At 44.3% G+C, this 14,288-nt stretch overlaps 1 pseudogene; it reads right to left on the reverse strand.

Moving 5' to 3' along the window:
• Positions 1–13,840: 13,840 nt before the first annotated feature.
• LOC101323063 (U6 snRNA-associated Sm-like protein LSm3 pseudogene) lies at positions 13,841–14,057 on the reverse strand (annotated as a pseudogene).
• Positions 14,058–14,288: the final 231 nt, after the last annotated feature.

Below are 14,288 nucleotides of genomic sequence, written 5' to 3' on the forward strand. Positions count from 1 at the left end.
GCACCGGCCTGCGCTCGCCGCTCCTCCGCCCCACCCCGCCCCGCACCCCCGAGTTGGGACGCCTTGTTGTTTAGCTTTGCTTGCCTGGGACTGTTGCCTTGTACCGATGATGGGGAGGACAGAAAGTTTTGCTATAGCTGTCGGGTTTTGTACAAAAGCAAAAAGGAGTCCGGAGTGGCGGAAATGGGACTTTCTCGAGCTCGCCTGCCTCTCTCCGTTGCCCCTCCCTCCCCTTTTGTAGGCTGGGGATCGCTGTGTTGTTTGCAAAGAAAAAGCAGCACCCCCCTTCTCCTCCTGGGTTCCTGGGTTTTTCTGTTGCATTTGAAAATGTTGTTCCGTTAGTTTGCTGTTAGCCGAGTGAGTGGATGGGAGAAACATACTCTCTGGTGAGGCTAGCCTGAGAACTGCAACGCCTCCTCCCCCAGTAGCGTTGCATCTGTTTTCCTCGTGGGCTTTGCGGGGGGTGGGGGGCGGGGCGCTGACCGCTCGGAGCGGCGCGGCAGCCAAAGCAGATGTTAATTTATAGCCAGGTGTGCGTGTGTCTCCCGCCTCGCCGCCCCTGACCGCGGGACAGCTTCTGTCCAGTCAGCATTTAGGCTACTGAGTTGGTGATTTCTGCCGTGATCTGTTTGATATTTCGTCGCGCTAACGTATTTGGATTTCGTTTGGGTGGTGGGGATAAGGGTCTATTTTGTTTCAGGTTTTTCAAGGTTTTACTCCGAATTCCTAAATGAGAGATCAATAAATTTTATAACCAACATAATGGAGTCCTGGTAATTTTGCGGGCCTGAAACTTTAGATGCGGCTTAGGGAGGAGACCATCACTCGGTATTACGACCCATGCCGGGGTCCCATGCCGGGGCCAGGGGTGGGAGGCTGGGGAGAGGCTTGTGTGACCTGAAATGGTTCCTTTTTAACTACCGGTGAGCCCAAACACAGAGAGAGGCTCCCGGTATTTTCAACTGAAACTCCGAGGAGAAAGCGATTTGTCTTCCTGGGAGCGTCTCCTAGGAGCGAGCACACGCCGGCTGAGGCAGGCACCCCGCGGCCACGCACTTGTTGATCGCGGCGGCGGCCACGCGGGGCGGGGAGGGGCCGCCGCGGCCGCGGAAACCGGCCTCCAAAGGGGCACATTTACCTTTGTGCACTGGGGCGGGAAGACACTCGAGCCAAGCTGAACGATTTACAAAACGAAAACCCTTCGGAAATATCAGTTAGCCTATTAAACACAAATAATTACAGGAATCCCTGGCAGGAAACGAATATATATTTCAACCGTGGTGGGTGAAGCGGCCGGAGCCAGCATTCAACGCTGGAAGGTGTGGTTTTTAAAAGTCCACCTTAGATTTTAAAAGGTCTCTCAAACTCCTTCGATGGCTTTTTCTTTTTGACTTGTCAACCCAGTCCACTGATTTGTTTTCTAGAAGAGACTCCCTCTCATCCCAAGCCTCGAGCCCGCTTTCGACTCCCTCCCTCCCCCTACTCTCCCTCCGTCCCTGACCCTTGGGCATTCCACTGTGCCCCCCGAAAGGCCTTTCGTTTCGCGCCTGGCCACACGGCCCCAGTGTATCTGGGGCCTAGGAAGAAAACAAATAGAACCAGTGTTTTTTTACCCCCTCCTCAGCTGTTTGAGGTGATTTCCTTAATCCCTCTAATCCTGTTACCTCGCTATCCCAGAATAAACTCGGGCTTTCCAATAAGCTCGGCCTGGTGTACTGTTTTTTATCCTCATCCACTCCTGACCACAGGTTTCTTTGCTTGAGGTCTGCTGGACTCTGGGCGACAGAATCTCCCGTAAATTGGTCCGAATTCCACATTTCCAACCGGCTTCCTTTGTGCGGGCCAGCCATTCACCTGCGAGCCGGGGTGGGCCTCGGGGGGAGGGGCGGGCGCTTTCTGCGGCTTCGGGGGTCGTAGCCGGTTTTTACACATCCCTGCGGATCCCGGAGGCCAAGCTCACCACGCCTCTCCGAGAAAGGTCGGGTCTCCCAGGGAAAGCAGCAACACCCCTCCCCTGCAGACGCTGGCACTGCATCCCTCCACCCGCCGCACCCCATCCCCGACTGTACCGCACGGGGTGGGAGGGCTCCCGGCGGTGATTTACAGGCCCGGGCACGTCGCCCTACAGCCGGCGCTCCCCCCGGGCCTGCTGCGTCCAGCGTGGCGAGGCCTCGGTACCACTCCCTCCTCTCCCCGTCCCAGGGCCACGGACCTCGGGCCCCTTCGAGCCGGTCGGTGCCGCAGCCTTGCTGCAGTGATCGGAGAAAAGTCACAGGCTACCAGGTCCCCCCTCCCCCGTGCTCCACGTCCCAGGGGCGGGAGGAAAGTCTCTTGTCATATCCACGCCCCTATTCATATCTTTCACAGTGTTTGGGCCTTCATAAAATACCTGTCCGTAGGTGACTCTGGGTTCAGATTGCTAGCAATTGTGGACACAAGTTTGGTCTGAAAGACTCCAGGGAAGGGAGGGTGAAAACAAGCAATTCCGCCCCACTGAGGGGGCGGTGCCAACGCGGGAATAAACTGACACTGCTTCTTTCCAAGAGTCCATTGTGCTCTGCCTTCTTAGAAGTGCCAGGGTCACCCTTTCAGCCGGTCTCACACACTGCTCACTCCCTCTCTAAACATCCACGGCTTTGTGCCCTACTTTGTCTGATTTCCAAATTGCCTTTAAGAGAAAGGATTTCATCAATCAGCACATTTGGAGGATTGAAATATAGATGAAAGATAATTGTTTTTTAACTTCAGCAACAGGGAAGAGAACGGAACTGAACTGAACTGGAGTGAAACTTCCATCCTCTAGGCCAGAGTTTTCCGACTAGAGCATCCCCTCCCCCCTCCCACTCCTCCCCTGCTTCTACTGGGACAGTTGGCCCTTAATCTGTTTTATAGATGAAGGTTCTGGTAAAATTTAATTTGAAATAAGGGTTCTGCTGCTTAAATGGCAACAATAACAAAATCCGGTCAATCCCCAACTCCTGCCTTTTTCGGCTTGTTTTACATATGAGAAAACTGGCCCCTACAGGGGAAATGACAGCGCTCAAGGTTGCTTAGCTGGTTCTCTGGCTGCATAGCGGAGCCAGACTCCCAGGCCTGGAGGGCTCTCCGCTCTGCCACAAGATGGAGAGAAACCGATGAAATCCCAGCCCCAGCTGCCGCTCAAGCCCTTAATCCAGCGGGGTCTCTAGAGAAAAGAGGTAATTCCTGACACACAGACACCTAGTGGCCACTGCTTGGCGAATGGAGAAGTGACGTGGGGAGCACGGGGTCCTTACAGAGGGAAAAGCACGGCCCATCCTTTACACCCCCTGATAGGAGCAGAGTTACCTTTTGATGGGAATTATCCTACACAGAGATTTTCTTTCCTGGCTTGTCTATACAACTCCCCTCATTAGTCTCCCTCCTAGACATCTATAGGGGGAGAGGGCATCCAAAATGCAGGTAAAGATTTATAAACAAAGACGTTCAGCACAGACCTCCTTGCAATGGTAAAAGTTACACACAAGCCAACTCTTCAACAGATAGGAAAAGGTTATGTAAAATATGTTTTCAAAAACAAAGACTACTTTGCAGATACTAAAAATTGTGTGTGGAGAGGTTTTAACGACACAGGGAAATGCTTAAAACACAAAGTGAAAAGAGCAAGATGCACAAGTATATTCAGTATGTATGACCTATTTAAAAATAAGTATATATGACTGGGAAAATATACAAAAATGCAGGGTAGTGGTATGAATACTGGTTAGTCTTCCTTCTATTTATTCGTACTTTCCAATTTTCTCCGATAGGATTGTATTCCTGTTGTCACCAGAAAAGGCAGCTTTAAGACATATTCTCTCCCAGTCACAAACACAGAAATGTGTCTCCTTGTGAAAGAAGAAAGTTCAAGCTTTCCCTTCGTTTGTTTTGGGGCGAGGAGAGGGCAGGGGGCCCCAGCAGCAGCAATTCCCTAGCTCTCCTCCGGGTTCGGGGCTGCAGTGCACACACCCGAGCAACCTCCTGCCAAGCGCCCTCCTCAGTACGCGGGGACAGGAGCAGATTAGTGACGGCACCGTCATTCTTCAGACCCACTCACTGGAGAAAAAGACCTCCTTGGGAGCCAAGCTGAACGGCTTGGGCCGCGGGAAGCAGGGCCCACTGAGGAACCAGAAGGCACATAAGCCCAGGGGCCTGAGCAACTCTCACTGCCCTTCTTGGGAGGGGGGTGGAGAGCAAACCCAGGGGGTGGGTCCTGGGCCAGGCAGAGGAGGGGCTAGGGGAGCACCCAGCTAGCATCCATGCAGCTGAATGGAACCCAGGAAGCTGTGTCCCTTCTCCCCATCACCACCATCTTCACCCACAGCACCGTCATTGCTTGCTGGGCCACTGCCGTGGCCTCCTACCTGTTCTCCCTGCGTCCACTCTGCTCCTCACCAATCCATTCTCCCTAGAGCGTTCCCTCCTCTTTTCAAACAGAAATCCTATCGCTGTCACTCCCCTTCTTCATAATCTTCTGGTAGCTTCCTATTGATTGCTCTTAGAAAAAATGTCCCAACTCCTCCAAAGCTTTGCCTGATCAACTCCGTGTACTTCTGTGCCTCCCTCCTTCAACACCCTCCCCCAGGGTCCCACTGAGAAACGTTTGCTGAATAAATAAGCCATGGTTCCTGATGGTTTCATATCTAAATAAATCTTGAAGTCCAGTAATTTTCTCAGATACAGATTATTATGCACAGTGCAGATTTTGTTTTGCATCTGCAGGGTCCCCCCAAATCTCCACATCAAGTGCAGATTTCCTGATAATTAAAACAAAAATCTACCAGCAAAAGTACATAATTTCTTTCCTGCCTCAGGGCTTTTGAACTCGCTGTTCCCTTTTCCTGGAATGTTCTTTCCCAAGCTCTTCCCTCAAATGGTTCAATGTCCTCTGGAAGATCTCAGTTCAAACATCACTTCTGGGAAGGCTTCCATGATGCCCTCCTCCAGAACAAGACAGGTCTCCTGTTTTAAGCTCTCACAGCACTGGGCACCTCTTTCCAGCACTGATACCAATGGTCATTTTACATTTATTTGCATGATCTTGCCTATCGCTGGTCTAGCTCCCAGTCTGTAAGTTCCTTGAGGGCAAAGACTGTGCCTGGTTTGTTCACCAATACCTAGCACAATGCCTATTCCACATTAGGCTCTCAAAAATAACGTGGAGTGTTTGCTGCATGTTTAAGGAATGGGGGCTCTGGGGGCTTGAAAATAACGGGAGGAGTGGAAGCCCATGAAAATCAAGACAATCTCTCACCTTGGCGCCATCCCTTACCAGCTGTAGGCAGTTGAGGATATCACTTACACGGAGCCTCAAGTGGGAACAACAATGTCTCTGGGTTGTTTTGAGGATTCAAAAAAAAAAAAAAAAAGATGCTTTGAGAGCTGAGCACAGTGTCGGGCACACAGCTTTGTGCAGTATGTGTTAGTGATGACTGTCACCTTTCTTAGGAAGCTCTGTTGACTCTTCAGGGAGGAGCTAGTGCTCTCTGGTCTGATTCTGTATTTTCGACCATCACAAGTGATGTTTCTCATTGCTGAGGCCAGTTCTTGCTATACAAAGAAGGCAAAATAGAACATCACCATTAAAAATGAACAAATCATATGACAGCAAAAACATAAACACACAAAAAATAGATACATTGGACTTCCTCAAAATTAAACGTTTCTGCTTCAAAGGACGCCATCAACAAAGTAAGAGACAACCCACAGAACAGGAAAAAAATATGTACAAATCATGTATCTGATAAGGTGCTTGTATCTAGACTATATACAGACTTAAAACTCAATAATAAAAAACCAAATTACCCAATTAAAAATGGGCAAAGGACTTGAATAGGCATTTTTTTCCAAAGGGAATATACAAATGGGCAACCAGCACATGAAAAGATGCTCAACATCATTTGTCATCAGAGAGCTGCAACTCAAAACCATGATGAGATACCACTTCACGTTAACTAGGATGGCAGTAATAATTCTTTAAAAATAGGCAATAACGAGTGTTGCCGAGGATGTAGAGAAATTGAATCTTTATGTAGTGCTGGTGGGAATGTAAAGTGGTGAAGTCACTTTGGAAAACAGGCTGACAGTTCTTCAAAAAGTTAAACATCAAGTTACCATATGACCCAGAAATTCTACTCCTAGGGATAACAAAAACATAGGTGCACACAAAAATGTGCACACTAATGTTCATAGTGGCATTATAATAGCCAAAGAGTGGTAGCAACCTAATTGCCTATTAACTGATTAACGGATGAATAACATGTGGTATATCCATACGATGGAGTATTATTCTGCAATAAAAAGAAATTGAGTACTTGTATATATACAAGGTTAGTATATGCACATGTATTACCTAGCTCTGTCAGCTGATGAGAAGGCCAAGAAACAATGACATGCCAGTAGCAACAAACACATCTAGAATCCAGATCTTAGTTTCTAACATCATTCTTCAATGGAAGGAACCAGGCATCTTTGGGAAAATGACTGCTTCTAGGACTGGAGCCAGAAATATGCAAAATGAGTCTGGAGCACCCTGCAGTGCCAGAAAGTAAGGTAAGGTAAGAAAGAAGGCAAGGAAGGAAGGGAGGGAGGACCACAATAATGGAGGTGTGTCAAAGGGATATCGGAGCCACCTAAAAGAGTTCCCAATGACCGAATCTGGAACAATTTGAGCAACAAAATGAATAAAGTAGTATTGCATTACAACCCAAAGTATACAACAAATATGCATCACCCACACTGATATAAATAAGTAAATACAGAAATGAGGGGAGGGCATGAGACAAATCGCCTGTGCAGAAGTCTAAATAATTTATGTAAATACTCTGGCTTCGGAGAGGTGGAGCATAACTCTGCACCCCTTAATTCTGGGCTACTCATAGTGACTACCTTCCAAAGAGAATACTAAAGGAAAGGGGGAAAAGAGTAACTTTTTTTATCACATTTTTTAAATTAGAGTAACTAATATGGTTGCAGAGAAGTATTTTTTCCATTCTTTGTCTCTCTCCCTGTCTCCCTGCCCTGCCCCGCTCCGAATAATACAATCCAAGAGTTGGAGGGAGTCTTAGAAGTCATCTAACTCAACACGCTGCCACATTTATAGCAACTCTAGCAGTCATAGCGTGAACTGTTCCTATGAAACGAAGCATACTATTTTCTAGGGTAACTCATAAGTTAAATTCTGCTATTTTCATAAAAGTATCTCTATATTGAGCTTAAATATGTTTAAAATGTTAGGTTACTTTTCCCTAGATTTTTTATTTGAAGTTAAGTAGAGTAAGTCAAATTCCTCATTTTATTCATTGAAAATAAATATTTACACTCATTAAATTCCCTAAATATTTACATATAAAATTGCCATCTCCTCCAAAAATTCTTTCTTTGTTTTTTTAACATCTTTATTGGGGTATAATTGCTCTACAATGGTGTGTTAGTTTCTGTTTTATAACAAAGTGAATCAGTTATACATATACATATGTTCCCATATCTCTTCCCTCTTGCATCTCCCTCCCTCCCACCCTCCCTATCCCACCCCTCTAGGTGGTCACAAAGCACAGAGCTGATCTCCCTGTGCTATGCGGCTGCTTCCCACTAGCTATGTATTTTACATTTGGTAGTGTATGTCTGTCCATGCCACTCTCTCACTTTGTCCCAGCTTACCCTTCCCCCTTCCCATGTCCTCAAGTCCATTCTCTAGTAGGTCTGCGTCTTTATTCCTGTCTTGCCCCTAGGTTATTCATGACCATTTTTTGTTGTTTTTTAGATTCCATATATATGTGTTAGCATACGGTATTTGTTTTTCTCTTTGTGACTTATTCACTCTGTATGACAGACTCTAGGTCCATCCACCTCACTACAAATAACTCAATTTTGTTTCTTTTTATGACTGAGTAATATTCCATTGTATATATGTGCCACATCTTCTTTATCCATTCATCTGTTGATGGACACTTAGGTTGCTTCCATGTCCTGGCTATGGTAAATAGAGCTGCAATGAACATTTTGGTACATGACTCTTTCTGAATTATGGTTTTCTCAGGGTATATGCCCAGCAGTGGGATTGCTGGGTCGTATGGTAGTTCTATTTTTAGTTTTTTAAGGAACGTCCATACTGTTTTCCATAGTGGCTGTATCAATTTACATTCCCACCAACAGTGCAAGAGGGTTCCCTTTTCTCCACATGCTCTCCAGCATTTATTGTTTGTAGATTTTTTGATGATGGCCATTCTGACTGGTGTGAGGTGATACCTCATTGTAGTTTTGATTTGCATGTCTCTAATGATTAACGATGTTGAGCATTCTGTCATGTGTTTGTTGGCAATCTGTATATCTTCTTTGGAGAAATGTCTATTTAGGTCTTCTGCCTATTTTTGGATTGGGTTGTTTGTTATTTTGGCATTGAGCTTCATGAGCTGCTTGTAAATTTTGGAGATTAAACCTTTGTCAGTTGCTTCATTTGCAAATATTTTCTCCCATTCTAAGGGTTGTCTTTTCGTCATGTTTATGGTTTCCTTTGCTGTGCAAAAGCTTTCAAGTTTCATTAGGTCCCGTTTGTTTATTTTTGTTTTTATTTCCATTTCTCTAGGAGGTGGGTCAGAAAGGATCTTGCTGTGATTTATGTCATGAGTGTTCTGCCTATGTTTTCCTCTAAGAGTTTGATAGTGTCTGGCCTTACATTTAGGTCTTTAATCCATTTGGAGTTTATTTTTGTGCATGGTGTTAGGGAGTGTTCTAATTTCATTCTTTTACATGTAGCTGTCCAGTTTTCCCAGCACCACTTATTGAAGAGGCTGTCTTTTCTCCACTGTGTATTCTTGCCTCCTTTATCAAAGATAAGGTGACCATATGTGCGTGGGTTTACCTCTGGGCTTTCTATCCCGTTCCATTGATCTATATTTCTGTTTTTGTGCCAGTATCATACTGTCTTGACTACTGTAGCTTTGTAGTATATTCTGAATTCAGGGAGCCTGATTTCTCCAGCTCCATTCTTCTTTCTCACGTTTGCTTTGGCTATTCGGGGTCTTTTGTGTCTCCATACAAATTTTAAGATGATTCGTTCTAGTTCTGTAAAAAATGCCGTTGGTAATTTGCTAGGGATTGCATTGAATCTGTAGATTGCTTTGGGTAGTATAATCATTTTCACAATATTGATTCTTCCAATCCAAGAACATGGTATATCTCTCCATCTATTTGTATCAGCTTTAATTTCTTTCATCAGTGTCTTATAATTTTCTGCATACAGGTCTTTTGTCTCCTTAGGTAGGTTTATTCCTAGATATTTTACTCTTTTTGCTGCAATGGTAAATGGGAGTGTTTTCTTGATTTCACTTTCAGATTTTTCATCATTAGTGTATAGGAATGCAAGAGATTTCTGTGCATTAATTTTGTATCCTGCTACTTTACCAAATTCATTGATTAGCTCTAGTAGTTTTCTGGTAGCATCTTTAGGATTCTCTATGCATAGAATCATGTCATCTGCAAACAGTGACAGCTCTACTTCTTCTGGAAAAGAGTAACTTTGCAGAGGACAAATCTGACAAACACTACCTCAGCCAGAAGATCACAGTCAACATCTGCAGTGACAAGTCATGTTGATAGTATGTAGGTTGATGTGATGTGATAAAAATGGCACTTTTCCTCTGTGGCCTTCCTCCCCGAAACCCATAATCAATCTAATCATGAGAAAAACATCTGACAAATCCCAATTGAGGATACTCTACAAAATATCTGACCAGAAATCCTCAAAACTGTCAAGGTCATCAAAAACAAGGAAAGTCTGAGAAACTGTCATAGCCAGGAGTAGCCTAAGGAGACATTGCGATTCAATGTAATGTAAATGTATTATGGTATCCTTGATAGGATCCTGGAACAGTAACATGACTTTAGGTAAAAACTGAAGAAATCTGAATAAAGCATGAGTTTATTTAGTAATAATGTACCACTGTTGGTTCATTAATGTAATACATGTACCATACTACTGTAAGATGTTAATAATTGAGGAAACGGGGTATGGCAGTATATAGGAAATCTCTGTACTATAGTGTCAATTTTTCTGTAAATCTAAAATGGTTCTAAAAAGTAAAGTTTATTTTATTTATTTGTTTGTTTGTTTACTTATTGGCCGCACGTGGCTTGTGGAATCTTAGTTCCCCGACCAGGGGATCCCTGATCGCGGCAGTTGAAAGTGCCAAGTCCTCACCACCGGAGCACCAGGGAATTCCTGTAAAGTTTATTTTAAAGAAAGAAATGACGTATTGATACATATTACAACAGGGGTGAACCTTGAAAACATTATGCTAAGTGAAAAAAGCCAGTCATTAAAGACTTCACATTGTATGACTCCATATATGAGAATGTCTAGAACAGGCACATCCTTAGAGACAGAAAGTAGATTAGTGGTTGCCTAGGGCTGGAGGGATTGAGAGGAACTGGGGAGTGACTGTTAATGGGTACAGGGTTTCGTTTTGGGGTGATGAAAAAGTTCTAAAATCAATTGTGATGATGGTTGCACAGCTCTTTGAATATACTAAAAACCATTGAATTGTACATTTTGCATAGATGAGTTTTTCGGTATTGAATTATATCTCAATAAAGCAGCTATTGAAAACAACAAAAACAAAACACCCTCGTGGATGATGGTAGCAGAGGTGTTTGGGAGGCAGCGTGTTCAGTCCTAAGGGCTGCTGTACACACCAGATGCTACCTCAAAGTCAAATGCATTCTCCTAACCTAGTCTATTAGAGCTGGAAGAGTCCTCAGAAATCATCCAGTCAAGTACCCTCATTTTACATTGAGGGAAACTGTGGCCCAGAGGAATCCAAACAGGACAAGGTCACTTCGCTTGTTTTTTTTTTTTAATTTATTAATTAACTTATTTATTTTTGTCTGTGCTGGGTCTTCGTTGCTGTGCGTGGGCTTTCTCTAGTTGCGGCGAGCGGCGGCTACTCTTCATTGCGGTGTGCGGGCTCCCAACATGGAGGCTTCTCTTGTTGCGGAGCACAGGCTCTAGGTGCACGGGCTTCAGTAGTTGTGGCACGCGGTCTCAGTAGTTGTGTCTCGCAGGCTCTGAAGCACAGGCTCAGTAGTTGTGGTGCACGGGCTTAGTTGCTCCGCGGCACGTGGGATCTTCCCGGACCAGGGCTCGAACCCGTGTCCCCTGCATTGGCAGGTGGATTCTTAACCACTGCGCCACCAGGGAAGTCCCCACTTAGCTTGTTAATGCCAGAATCAATGAACTAGAACTTGGGTATCCTATCTCTCTGTTCAATGATTTTTACAACTATCTCCCAAGCTGCCTTTAATAAGGTTGACTATGTTTCTAGCCACCTTGACAGTGAACCTCTTCTCAGTTGGAGGGTAGATGGAAAAGATCAAATCATTACCAAAAGAAAAACAAAATAATCTTTTCAGGGAATTCCCTGGCGGTCCACTGGTTAGGACTCCACGCTTTCACTGCCAAGGGCCTGGGGTTCAATCTGTGGTCGGGGAACTAAGATCCCACAAGCCGCATGGTGTGGCCAAAAAAAAAAAAAGAAAAAGAAATCTTTTCAGTTACTCAAAACCTAGATTAAATCTCCAACTGGTTCTTGTGGTAGCAGCTCTGCTCAAAACTCATTTTAAGCACTTTGTGTGTTAAAGGAAACCTTCATTGAGAAAAAGGGCTCCTGTTTTTTAAAAAGTAATTAAGAGCGCATTTATTTTTAAAATGTTATTCTCTATGGAAATGTCAGGAAAATTTAGCAGAAGTTTACATTCGCCTGTATGTTTTACTCTTAGATTTTATTAATATCCATTTATATGCGCATCTTGGAAATTCCTGATGAGCAAAAAACCCCAAAAAATGTATAATACTTAGTAGATATTATTCAAAACATTTACTGAATGTTAACTTTTATTTAAATATGAAACCATCAGGGACTTTTGAAATGTGTTTGAAAAGCTTTGCCAAAGCCCACGATTTATTTATCCCATCAACATTTTTAAGGCATTCTATGTGTCAGGAAGTGTGCAAGGATCTGGGGACAACAGGAAGTTAGGGGCTCACAATATAGGGTTGGAGAGGCAAAGTCAACAGGGACTCTGTCTTGAGACAGAATGAAATGGGAGCCATTGCACCAAAGAGCCAGGGTCTGCGAGAGGGGCCAGAGAAGGGGCTTCCTGGAGAAGAGATGGTTTAAGCTGCACCTTCTACAGCATGTAGGACTTTTTTAGGAAGAGAAGGAGTGGCGGACACTTCAGGCTGAAAGAACAGCATGAGAAAGACTCGCGGTCATACACCTCGGAGTCAGGGAACTTCGTGTGGTCAAATAGCACGGCTGCAGAGAAAGGGGGTGGAGAGATGTTGTGGGAATTGAGGCTGGAGAGGTAGAAAAGGTCCTACTTGTGGGCCGTGAATGCTTCACTAAGGTCCTTGATCCTGTACTCAGTGGGAACCACAAAAGGATTTTGTTCAGTGCTTTATAAAGATCAAGCTGATGGTGGTGTGGAGGACACATTGGCGACAGAAGAGACTGGAGGCAGGGAGGTTAGCCAAGAGGTTGTTTCATTTTGCTTCAGGCAAGAGAGAAAGACTTGACCAGGCGCCACGGCAGTGCGAAGTGGTAGGATCCAGAGACGGGAATCTCTGTTGTCCCTCGGCTGGGGGTGCACAAAGAGGGAGGTGGTGTAAACAGAGAACACAAGAAAAGGAGCCTAAGTTCTTGAACTTTTAAAGTGAAGAGGATGACGTTTTATAAGTAACTTTAGTTTGGTGCTACAGGATTCTGCACACAACTACTATCGTTCATAGACAGATCACTTCTGTGCAAGCGAACTATTGCTCCATCAAATTTAATGTGGTTTTGTATGGTAATAAAAGCCAATTCCATCTACTAATATTGCTCACTTGAATTCTCTCTATTTGCTGCTTTATTAATTGCTCAATTGAAAAACCATGGATCATTTGCAAGTACACAGTTTGAAACGTTCAGAATTAGTCTGTGCACCCTATTCTAAAAAGACCTCTAAAGGTGCCTTCTACCTTTAAGAATCTTCTACCAGCCTCTCTGTGCAGGAACAGGATATCTGTAATGTCAAAAGCCCCAAGCAGTTCAGCAAAATTGGAATGGTAACAAGCTTCTGTGCTCACACCCTGGGTAGGATAGTAGTGTCAACACCTCCAGCAGAGCTGATAGAGCTGTCTTTCAGTCTGTCTGCAGGCTCTGTTTACATTCTGCAGGTTAGCTAAAAACACTCTCACCACCACCGACCCCTGAAAAAGATCTCTGGGTCAACTTGACATCTCCTAGACTCGCCATGTACTACACTTCTTCCTGTAACAAGCTCTCCTGCTATGCTACTTTATATGATTTATTTGCAAAGAATAAATTAAGCTGAGTGTGTAAACAACATATAAACTCTAGAGATGTTCCCAATAATTACAAGCAGTGGAAATCAACAGCAGATTCGCTTGCAGTCTTGCAACTGGAACTTGTCCCATTTGGAGAGGCTCAGGTAGACCTGAAAGGTGGAGAGATTCACTAACTTTGGAGTCTTCAGTGAGGTAAAACTGGGATGCAAAATGGCTGCAAAGCAAACGAAAAGTATTTTATTTTATTTTTCTGCATCCTGGTGGTCACATTTATTGAAAGGGTTGGAGAAAAAGAAAAATGCCATTTAGCTTAAGAATTTGTGAGTTATCTGCAAATCAACTTATTTCAGGAGTGGAAGAATTCTTGGCTATTTCTTAATATAAAAATGTATGCCAGTTTGTCTTTTGAATATCTTCTACATTTAAAGAGGCAATCATACAAAATCTCCTGTTTTCCACACTGGATAAATTGTTTCAGCCAACTGTCAATGGCAGGGCAACTAGCATACCACCATCTCCCCAGACAAAGAGCATCGGAATATTCCATTTTGTTGATTTGTATATCTGTTCATATGTTTCTTCATCAATTTCTACAGTTGTCACAGATTCGCTCATCCAGGCTGAGGCTGCGAAGATCCAGGGGCTGTACTATGGTGTTGGTAGTTTGTTGCTGGTCCACGTGGTCTGCCATGTTTCAAACCCGGAAAAGTATTTTAGAATGGGATGTAACTGCTTGGGAGAAGATACATTGGGTGGGCCAAAACGTTCATTCGGGTTTTTCCATAACATCTTACAAAAACCCGAACGAACTTTTTGGCCAATCCAATACATAGACAACACACACACACACACACACACACACACACACACACACACACACACACAAGACTGACACTTGTCTGATGATAAAGGACAGTCTCTT

The sequence above is a fragment of the Tursiops truncatus genome, chromosome X (assembly GCF_011762595.2).
Source record: "Tursiops truncatus isolate mTurTru1 chromosome X, mTurTru1.mat.Y, whole genome shotgun sequence".
Lineage (NCBI taxonomy): Eukaryota > Metazoa > Chordata > Mammalia > Artiodactyla > Delphinidae > Tursiops > Tursiops truncatus.